Source organism: Nelumbo nucifera, chromosome 7 (genome assembly GCF_055504915.1).
Source record: "Nelumbo nucifera cultivar China Antique chromosome 7, China Antique-T2T, whole genome shotgun sequence".
NCBI lineage: Eukaryota > Viridiplantae > Streptophyta > Magnoliopsida > Proteales > Nelumbonaceae > Nelumbo > Nelumbo nucifera.
Window position 1 is genome coordinate 11,289,011 of NC_142655.1, and position 12,244 is coordinate 11,301,254.

The 12,244-nt window shown below is 32.6% G+C and overlaps 1 pseudogene across 1 annotated transcript; it reads right to left on the reverse strand.

The window, feature by feature from the left end:
• Positions 1 to 5,635: 5,635 nt before the first annotated feature.
• Positions 5,636 to 11,957, reverse strand: LOC109115525 (wall-associated receptor kinase 2-like; annotated as a pseudogene). Its single transcript, XR_016078894.1, has 3 exons — positions 9,862 to 11,957; positions 9,538 to 9,720; positions 5,636 to 6,921 (listed from the first exon to the last, which is right to left on the reverse strand). The product of XR_016078894.1 is annotated as a wall-associated receptor kinase 2-like (transcript).
• Positions 11,958 to 12,244: the final 287 nt, after the last annotated feature.

Genomic DNA, 12,244 nt, shown 5'->3' on the forward strand with positions numbered 1-12,244 from the left:
TGGTCAAAATAATCATGTTTAAATTCCTTTTCCTTGCAATTGGGCACCACTATTCACTTTATGCCCTAAACTTTTTGTCAAAGAACCAGTGCGTCCTATTGAGGAAGCTACATAGAAAAGTGTTGTTGGAGAAGATGACATCACTGCTAGAGAAGAGACATTTAAACCATCATCACAGCAATCCATTTTCAGTTATTCAATCAATAACAATCAATAACTACTACTAAAAATGGTAGTTTTGGAATTTTTTAAAAATTTAAGTTGCACATATCATCACATGATACAAATAACTGAAGGACTGCTAACATGTACTAAATTGGTAGTTTTCTTGAGTTCAAGTACTATAATGGCATGTTTTAAAGTTCAGGTACTAAAGTGAGACTAGCCCCACCACTTGATATGAAGTCATACCAACTAAATAAAGCTTTCAAAGATCCAAAAAGCTACCATTGCATTTCAGAATTTGGATGCATCCTAATAAAATTGGTCCTCACATCGACCTCAACACTTAAGCCGTGCATGGAGAACATCCATGAATGAAAACCTACAAGTATGAAGATGTTCCCAATGCATCGCTGCAAGTGTTGTGAGTATGGTGTGAGGACCAATTTTGTGATGATCTCTGCATTTTGAAAATCAATTTCTGAGATTGATTTCCTCTTCACAGAATTGGTCCTCTCACCTACCTCATGTGGCTGCAAGGAATTTGGATTAGCTCCTTATAGAGCACTCCTCATATCTTTTTTGGCCATGCATTGGAACATCTCTCATTCTTGATTTTGTCATTCATGGGAAGATATCCTCAATGGCTATGATGTTGGTGTGAGACGCACTCTATGAGGAGCAAAAATAATTTTATCTACTAAGGCTTGAGGTGAGTGTGAGGACCAATTATGTGATGAGGAAATCCAGATTCTCAATCTCTAGGTTGTTGATGTAGTATGTAGGCATTACAAGGCTATAGCCCACAAAAAGACTTCAAAAGAATATTTCATAGAGTAATAGTTATTACCATAATATGAGATTGGTCCTCAATGCAATGGTCAGGTTGTTCTATTAATACCTGATGTTTTAGGGTTCAAATCTTGGAAGTAGCCTTTTTTGTGTGTATACCAAAGTAAATAAGACTCGGTACATATGTTTCTCTTCAGGCCTTGCTTTGGGTCATGGGCTGCCCTTGTTTTAGTCACTATCATAATTTACCCAAAAGTAGCCATCTCTATGAGGGCTACAAATGGATTGGATCGAATTCAATAAAGGTAAATCCAATCTCATAAGAATTTGGATTTTCACGATTATTCTTATCGAATATTTGAGTTATAATAGAAAAATTTGATGATATAATATACATAATCTACTGTATTATTTAAATAATATATAATATATAATATATAATATTTCATAACTAATAATGGATCAGGTTATAGCGGATCAGATCGGTATATATTTAAATTCGATTTTCGTATTTAAATCGGACCTAATCCAATTTATTCAAGGTGTATATTTTTTCATATCAATTATACTGCAAATCAATTACCAACGGGTCCTATTTGTGAATATGGAATACTAAGAAGGTGTGAATTGTTTTTCTTATTGTGAATTCGAAAAATAAATCAAAATCATCTGATTTAAAAATGATGAATTTATTTTCAAAGTAATTAAACATTGAAAACAAACAAAGTTTTAATGATTTTCAAAAATAAGAAGTGTTTCATTGAAACGAAAAAAAAAAACCTTCATATTAACATAGAATCTGGGCTATGGCCTACGTTACGTATGGATCAGTTAGTCAGGACCCGGTTGTAGATTGTTGAAAAAGGAAAAATCTATGAAATAGAGTGTGAATTTAATCGATCTCTATCAAAACCTTCATATTAAGACCACAATTTTAGAGTCTTGTGTACGTCAATCCTTAGTTCAACATTGTTGCTCTTCATTATTTTTTCTTGAAATGGTTTATACACTTCAAGATTTGCGCAAAATAACATAGAATCTGATTCATGGTGCTGAATAATGACAAACATATGATGATAACAAAAGATAAAAATATTCAAACACATGGTGGCCACAGACGTGCCTATACCACTATGGGAGTATAAATCAATGTTTTAGAAACCAATTCAGAACTGGAATCATTTTGGCCATCGATTTCTGGATCAGTGATTCAACCAAATGAATGGTCTATTCTAATTTAAAAATTAAACAAATATTTAAGATAAAAAACAGTCAAAACTGTTATTCGAGTCAGATGGGTGGGCAGTTCAACTGCCTAGATCAGCGAGTTGCTGAACAAATCAACAGATTTTTTGCAAGGAATAGGTTAAGGGTGAAATAGAACTAGTTGTTTAGACAGTTTTTCGGCCAGACAATTCGACCATCTGGTCAACAATGGTTTGGAAACCGTGGTATAAATAACTAGCTGCTATTAATATATATATATATATATATATATATATATATATATATATACACACACACACGCATAATAGTAATTAAGCACATGCGTTGCATATGAAATTTTTTTCTTCATATTAATTAATTGAATTTTAGATATATAATAGATAAGATAAAAAATGAAAATTAACAAAAGTAACAATTTGATAAAAAATAAACTTAAATACTTATAGCAAATACCAATTATTATTATTATTATTATTAAATTTTGTATTCCATTTCTATCATAGATAAAAAGATCTTTTATTTTAACAATTATTTTTATTTAATATGATGAATAAATAACATTAGAAATGCTCTCAATTGTTTTCAAAAAAATTATGTACATTTTCATTTTTGGTGCTTTATCTTTTTTAAATATTTATTATTCAATTATGACATCATGGGTTTCTTTGAAAAGTTGGGTCGTTGACCCACCATTTAGATAAGAAAATAGTTTGATTTTACAAGTGGTATAAGTGTGCAAGAAAAAAAAAAATACGATTAATTTCAATTTTTATCAAATTGGTATACCAATTTGATAAAAATTCACAAGAAACTCTTTGATATAAAATTTACACCAACTTGATAGAAATTTGTAATTTGATTGTACAAGTGGTTGGTCCCTTTAGTTCTTTTATATTGTTTGATTAATATTATATAAATTTGTAAGAAAAATAAAAAGAAAAGGACGAGAGAGGGAGCGGGAGAATGACTAAGGGAGAACGATAGAGGTTGAGGGAGAAGGAGATACTGATAGAGAGAAAAAGTGAGAGAGAGAGAGAGAGAGAGAGAGAGAGAGAGAAGGGAAGAAATAAAGGTTTTGATTTGGCTACAACAAAAGTTGAGAGAGAAGGGAGGGAGATCGAGAGACAGAGAGAGTAGGAGAAAACTTGTCACATAAGCCTTTAATGACATGGTGGGGGTTTTTATAATTTGAAACATAGAGTCGGTTGTCAGAATTTTGTTGGTTTTTGGGTTATCCTACGAAAACTTGTATCTTCTGAGTCGCGAGTATCGTAACGATACGCTTTCATATCGGCCCATATCATAATGTATCGAAGCGATACGCAACGATACAATCGATACGGATTGGCGTTTTCTGCGCGCGCGTTTATTATAAAAAAGGTCCGCCTAGCATGATTCGAACACAAACCACCCAACGCCAAACCTTAAATGCACACATAAACAATTAAGCCACTTTTAATCTTGTGTAATCCAATAAAAATAAAATAACTTCTCTATATTCTAGTGTCCAAATGTAATACAAAAAAATTACATTTATGTTTAACAATTCCAGAAAAATAAAAAAATAATATTCAAAACTAATATTTTATAAACTAATAGAATAAATAATTTCTTAAATCCACATTTATATAAAAAAATTGTTTAATCTCGAGAAGTATATACAAAAAATGATATTAATAATAGAATAATTATTTTGGTACTTAACATTTATAAATTTTAACATGACATGTATCTTAAAATTTTATAAATTATTAATTAATATCTTACATTTTATAGTAACATTTTTATTGTTGACAAAGATAAAAATATTGTAAACTAAACATTTGAGAATTATTTTTTAGTTAATATTAAAAATTAAAAATTAAAAATAGTAAAATAGAAAATAATCAACATAATAATTCACATATAATAGTTGCATATGTTTTGTGCCTTGAATATATATATATTCTTGTTTGATACAATATCAATAAAATTTTTTGATTTCTATGCATCATTTCTTCACATAGACCTTTAGAATATGCATTTTCTATATATCTATACAGTAATTATGGTTATTTTTATCTTAAAAATATTGTTATTAATATGTTTATAGAATTTATATGCATTTTTTGGCGTATCCATATTTTTTCGTCCATATCCATGCGTCTCCAAAGTGTATCCATATCTGTATCTATATCTGAGTGGTCCGATACGATTCCCAATACCGATACTTTAATCCTTGATTACACTTAATTTTTGATTGTCTATGATATCATTTGACCCAAACCACTAACCACCACCTAAAAAGAAAATTAATTTGATTTCTAGGTAGACATTAAATTTTGTATTACATTTTATCATTGATAAAATTATTTCTTATGTATAATACTTATTTTTGTTCAATATAATGAATGCATAATATTAGAGATGTAACTAGCATTTTATTTTTAATAAATATATAACATTAGATATGCACTCAGATTTTTCCTTGTTTTTTTTTTGAATCTTTGCATTTTCTATTCTTAAAATTTTTATTATTTGACTATGACATTATTTCATTTCTAGGTAGATTTTAAATTTGGCATTCCATTTTCATCATTAATAAAAATACTTGTTACACGTCATACTTATTTATTATAAAATTGCTTGCCCATCACCGGAAGGGAAGAAAATATTTTTGTTTTCAAATTACTTTTCAAAATATTTTTTTATACTATTAAAATTAATATTGTGGATTTAATTACAACAATTTAATGATGAGAGAAATATATATTAAATATAGGATTTAATGAGAGAGAATAGGAAAATATTTTTATTTCTAATTGGTTTTAAATTTTACATTCCACTTCCATCATTAATAAAAACATTTCTTATTTATCATACTTGTTATTGTTTAAACATGGATTGGCCCATTTGACACAAAATGTTTAATATGTATATTAAACATTTCTAATTGGTTTTAAACATGGATTGACCCATTTGACCCAAAATGGTTTAATTTCTTATCACCACCAAAATGAAAACACTATTTTTTTTGGTAGATTTTAAAAGTATAAGCTTTTATGTTATTGGAATTATTAATTTATTAACTATGGATTTAATGAATTGAACTTAATGATGAGAAGAAACAAAAATGACTTAAATATATGATTCAATGAACATGGATGCAAGTTAATAACTTAAATGTTGAATTTAATGAGAGGGAATTGAATGCTTTAATATCTTAAAATTACCACTTTTTAACTCATTTAATATCAATAAGTGATTACTGTTTGCCCTTATTTTCTATCAATAAATTTTAATATAGAGGGATAAATTTTGTCCTCAAAAAATTCTAAAAATATTATTGAGGCCATTCATGTTTTTTAAAATTATATATATATATTAAACACCAGTATTAATTAGAGTCTTGAACTTCACTCCATGCCGCCTGAGAGATCCATAAATTTAATAATTTATTTTGTGGAAAAATTACTCGTCTTGTGTACAGATAACATTATTTTACTACTGAGAAGACACCACTCTGCAATACATTCATCTTTGTTAAAATGTGTGAGACGGTAACATTAGTGGATGTACCTGTTGTTGCGAAATGATGCTATTCTCCAAATTTGTAAACTTGCTGGTTGAAGCTGAAGTGGTTGAACTTGTGGGCCATAAGCCCAAAGTTTCATTGATGAAGATCTCCACCTCTTGGCCATTATCGGGGACTACCGAAGGCTCATCCAACCTTCTTAATCTTTCGAGTTCTGATGCAACTTCCATCATTGTTGGCCTTTCCCTTCCACTCGTATTCAAGCATCTCATTGCAGGGTTAGCAACTGCCTGGAGCTCCTCTGTTTTACCCTCTTGCATAATTTGGGGATCAAGAATCTCAAAGAAGCGGTCTTCCCTCACTGATGAAGCAAAATATGTGACTAAATATATATCTTCTGATGATCTACTGGAAGAAATTGGTTTTTCTCCTGTAAAGAGCTCTAGAAGAACTACCCCAAAACTGAAGACATCACTCTTCTCAGTAAATTGGTGTGACTGAAAGTACTCTGGGTCAAAGTATCCAAAGGTCCCTTGTACCGATGTAGTTAAGTGAGTTTTATCATTTTCAACCAATCTTGAAATCCCAAAGTCTGAAACCTTAGCTGTATATTTTTCATCCAAGAGTATGTTTGAAGATTTTATGTCCCTTTGGAAAATTGGTATGGAGGCTGCTGAATGTAAGTAGGCAACTGCACTTGCAATTTCTGTGGCGATTTTTAAACGAATGTTCCATGAAAATAGCAAGTCTTTGTTTTTACTCATGGATCTTTTTAGCAAGGTTTCCACCAGAGGTGAACTCATAAATTAGTAGAGGAAATTCTGCATCTAAGCAACAACCAAACAGTTTAACCACATTCCTATGATTGATCTGTGAAAGTATGACAATTTCATTAATGAACTGCTTGAGCCGGTTTTCATCCACTATTTTTACCTTCTTGACGGCCACAATTCTTCCATCTGCTAACATGGCTTTGTATACTGTACCTTGGCCTCCCCTACCAAGAATTCGATCCTCATTGTAGTAGTCAGTTGCATTCTCTAGCTCCTCTGCTGTAAAAACTTTTAATTTCTCACAACTGGTTTCATTTGACAAGATTTTCTCTTGTAATAATAAACCACCATTTCTTTTGAAGAAAATTTCTTTGCGTCTTCTCACATGCCTTTTCTTCAAAACACCATATAACCAGTAAATAGCAAGGAGCATTACTATACCCAAACCCACACCTACATAAAACATTAAAATTAAGGAGTCAAGAATTACTGAAAAATTTGCAGTGGTTAATATGACAAACTTATATCTCATGAATTTGAAAGATTTTCCATCACCAAAACATATATTTGGACAGCTTAATTTACCATATTGCCTAGAAAAGAAAGCTAAGTTACACAAGATTGTCCTCAAGGAAGCTTAATAGACCAGTCCCTAAGTTATCAACATCCTAGTTTTTTAACTGTCATTGACCTGGATGGTCGAACAACTTAAATCATTAGACCTAGAAACCATTCAGGCAACTGGTTCCATTTTACATCTGCGCCTCACAATGTCCCACAGCACATTCCGGTGATGTATAAAAAATGATGATATCATTATCGGGAGATTTTCCCAAAATATGGTGAAAATGTGCTGTGGGACGTTATAGGGCATAGATCTGAACTCTTTTGGACGTCTGATATATACCCTTAGCGTTTTGACTTTCCTGATCTGGGTCCCATCCTCCTTGGGCCATCTTTTAACTTCTCTACTCCTTCTTTTGTTTTTAATATATATTTTTTTACATATAAAACTCTAACCAAAGTCTTTCTTTCAAAAAAAAAAAAAAATCTTCCCCTCAAACACATGGCGTTCTATTCATAAAATAATGTCTAAAAGGTGGAGGGGCTTTCCACTATCAAATATACTCTCAGAAATAATGTTAACTTTAGATACATGGCCACCTATAAAAAATGTATCCAGTTCAAAGGATTTAGGGTCCATATTAATGTGTGTAATTCAACTTCTTAAATCAAATACATGAGACACTATTAAGACTTTTAAGTTATAAATTAAACCAAGTTTAATTATTTAGAAAATAAAAAGTTCAAGTTAAATATAATTACCAAATGAGTAGTGAATCTAAAATAAAATAAAAGTATTAAACAAAGGAATTTGCAAAAAAAGAAAACAGAAAAGAAGGGAAAGAAGGAAATTGCAAAAAAAAAAGAAAAACGGAAATACAACAAAAAGGAAGAAAGGAGAAAAATAAAACAAAATACAAAAAAAAAAGAGACTCCATTCACTTTTCGATAAATTATTTACCCCGGTAAATGCATTTATCCGGGTAAGTGTTTCTGTTTAATTCCTAGGAAAGACTTACCCAGGAAAGTACATTTACCCATATTCTTTTATTTCCTATGTAAATAAAGCAATGACCATTTTACCCCTAAAAATTCATTATTAGAAAGGGCATTTTTGTTACATTTAAGTGTTGGCAACTTTCCCCCGGGTGGGAAAGTCATTTACCCACCTAGGAGAAAGGTATGTTACCTAGAAAAATAAACTTTCCCTAGTCCACACATAAATCTGAAAAATGAACATAGGTTTCTTGGTAAATTGGAACCAAAATCCCATTGGCCAACTTCTCCCCCGGCCCTTGAAATCCAAACAAAAACGCCCCCTAATTGTAGAAAATTAACAGAGAAAAAAAGAATAACAAAGATGCTAAAAAGGGAAAGTACAAAAATTAACAGGAAAATACAATTTGCAAAATATACAAAAAAAGCAACAGAAATACAAAAAAAAATGTAGAAATAAAAGGGGAGAGTACACCTAAAAAAGAATAAAGAACTTCAAATGGGCATTTTCATAATTTAATATTTACGGTCAAGCCCATTAACCGGGTAAGGGCAAAGTGATTTATCTGAAAATTGAGGGTGGGTCTTTGTTGCAGATGAGGCTAATTGTCATTACCCCTAAAATTCAGAGTGGCAGCAGTATATAATGTCTCGTCTAAGTTGATGGAATCAAGGTTGTAGTATATATTAGAGTATTAGACGCAGGGGAAGCAACATATATCCATCACTGAAGTTGAAAAAAAAAAATGCCTAGTACAGCTATATAGGTATTACTTTTACATATTTACCCCACAATTTTTAATGAAATTAAGTAAAAACTTAAAAGGGTAGAGGATCAGTTTAGTAACTTAAATATTAAAGAGTGGGTTAGTCGAGACAAGCAACATGAGCTTTTAACTGTTGAATAGCCCTCTCATATATCTTATGGATATGAATTTTTAATGTAACTTTCTTATTTTTCTCATGCAAAACACGTCATGATGTTAAAGTATAATTCTCTAACTTTCTTATTTATTACTCATAATAGCTCACTTAATAATTCTACGTGCTTTCAATATTTACCTTTTGAAATTATATTTTTATAAGTTTCTTTTGAAATGACATTTATTATTTTTTGTTGAGATAGTGAGAGTAATGTATTAAACTTTTTTCCTTCTATTTGTATTTTGAAGATTTTAAATTACTTTTGTTACTTTTAGTCAAAATATTTTTGTTACAATGTTGAATGACCCCACCAGCAAGAAAAAATTCTTGGTTACGACACTGATTAGACACCAATTATTAAGTAGATGGAGAAATATCTAAAATTTAGTTTCTTATTCTAAAATAGACAAAGCCATGTTTTCCACCCCTTTTACATGGACTAGTTTGTGAGCAATCTTGTGAGTTGAACAACGACCCCACCAAGACTCAAACCGTTCACGGCTAGGCAGGGTGATGATTCTGTAGTTAGTTAAATCTCTAAATATTAATAATACAATATTACAGTTGGAGTTAATTAATTATTACCAATGGCAACTTGCTTCACCGCGGATTGCTTTTTTGGACGGGCGGTGCAACCACTTCCACTTTTTCTTCCGTCTCCCTCCATACCAGGTGGGCAGGAGCAGGTATAACTCCCAGGCGTATTAGTGCAAACCGCTGAATGAGCGTTGCATTCATTTTTAGCTGGATCAGCGCATTCATCTACATCTGCAGAGACCAGTTAATTACATATATGATACACTCAATCGATTTAGATTATAATTAAGAAGAAGATCAGAAAGATCTAAATGTATACTTGCTTAGGATATCGATCACGATCAGAATGGATCGATGGATTCTACTACATACCTTGGCGTCCGTCATCGAGATAAGGATTGCCTTGATAACCAGGAGAACATTTACAGAGATATCCAAGACCGTTGGGGGAGTTGAAGCATTCGCTGTTATTCCGGCAAGCATAAGAGGGGTCATTTCTTGAAACATCTTCACATGTATGTTTCTCTATTGCCCAGTCAAGCACCATTGGAACCGTTTTCCCGTTTCTAATATAGAAATCCTTAAAACCTATTAAATCAGACATTGAGAAGTTGTACCACTCATAGTCAACCAGGAAAGCATAGCTGCATGGGTTGAAATCCATGACGTTGGTGTGGTTATCGGTGCTATCCATATACAGCTCAAAGCTTTTGAAACCCTTCGGGATGGAAGTCTGGCAACAGCCAATACCTGAACAAGACCCGTTGATAAAGCTTTGTTGGTCCTCGCAAACCATGGAACATCCGCTTGTAAAATTCCGGCCATTGTGGCCGGTAATATCACCGTAAGTGTCGCAACCAAGGAGTGTGAGTCTATTGCCGGTGTCCGAAAAAGTTGCAGGTATAGAATCCAGATCGAAAGTAGGGAACATATGGTCGTTACCAGAGCTATTGTAGCAATCATAGGCTATGAAGTTTAGGACGCGAAGTTGGCCTGGTAATAAAGATATCTCTAGAACTTTTGCGTCGCCGGTGAACAGTATGGGAGGGTTGAAACTTCTATTGCAGTGTAGGCCATACCCTTGTCTGAAACAGCTTGGGTTGTCGTCCAAGCCGAAGGGGTAGGGAACGGTGACATTCCCACATTTGTCTTGACAACCGGGCTTCACCATTGATGATACAGCCGTCGTCGTCGTTGGCAACCACAAAAGGAGCTGAAGCAGAAGCAGCACAACTAAAGCCATTAACTAATAGCTATTGCTGAACTCAGTTTTGTCCCCAACCATGTTCTTTTGCTTCTCCCGCTTATAGCCAGCAGACTAGAGCTAAGGCTCTAAAAGAGTCGTTCCTGACTTTTTTTTCTTGTATTTTAATTTCTTTTGGTATTTAGTGTGGATTCTTGCTGCCTGTGGCATATGATTAAAATATCTATATTTTATTATAAAGTGCGGTTGTCCGCGTCAGGTTCATCATATTAATCTTTAATCCCTTAAAATTTTGTTTTTTATAAGTTTTAAATAAAAAGTTAAGTATGGGATTATTGGTTGATAAGAGTGTTCATAAAACTAAACTATATTTTAAAATGCAACTATCCGCATCAGATTCATCAATTTTCTTTTCAATCCATTTAAAATATATATATATATATATGTCTGGGACTATTTAAAGCTTTAAACTCACCCACAACGATTCAGATAAGAAACTCAACCTAATATGAGCATCTTTTTCAACACCTGCGGTATTGTATGCAGAATTTCCAGACCTACTTCATCCACCTTGACCCGTTGTTTCCTACTGCGTGCTAGATTTCAACTTTTCATATTAGTCATCTTCATGTTGATTTCTATGCTCCCAACCACTGTCTATATATATTTGGCAACCAATTCTCTCTGCCGGCCAGCCGGGAGAGGAGAGGATCCTCTAATGGGCCAATGATATCATGCCAACTCGTCATTTAAGTTATAAGGTATATATTTATCAAAACTCAAAGAGAAATTGATTGGTCAAAGGCTTCTATTATGGTGTCTTTGAGGATTTGGATTTGGAGGGTTAACTACTCATTTCGCTTACGTTATCTGAACTGATGTATTTGTTTCGTTTACTCGTTAGTTGTTCTAAGTGCAGAAGAATTGAAGCATAAAGCTCGTACAATTAGAAAGAATTCATTTGCTTCTAATTAGACCATTCAATGCACAATTCTAATTAAACCGATGGATGTGGGTCAAGTTGTGTTAGTAAAAGCCAATCCAATGTGTATTATTGGACCATATATAAAAAGCCCACTGGTTTCAATTTTATAATTAATGAAGCTAGTGGCACCCACGAAGGTGATTTATTGTTTGGATAAATTGTACTCTTCACAAAGAAATGATTTTTAAATGGTTGAATGGGATCACATGGCGAATAGCTGGAGCTTTGGGGATCACATGGTCTCCAGCTATTGATCACCATGTCATTCAAAGGAGACTATTCAGCGTTTCCAAGTTGAGAACATTTTCCTATGAATCACAATATTTAAATAGAGAAGATGTTCTATGTTCTCAATGCACGGATAAAAGCGCTGTGAGGTTGGTGTGAACTACACTCTATGAGGAATAAATCTAAATTCACCCCACTTAAGCCCAAAAGCCACATCCAAGCCCACTCAAGTTGCACTCTTAATAATGATTCTGGGCCACAAGGTTTCATGGACATTACAAAGGAAGTTTAATTTGGAAAGTGATTTGAGAACACCCATTATTTTATGAAGAGGGCAC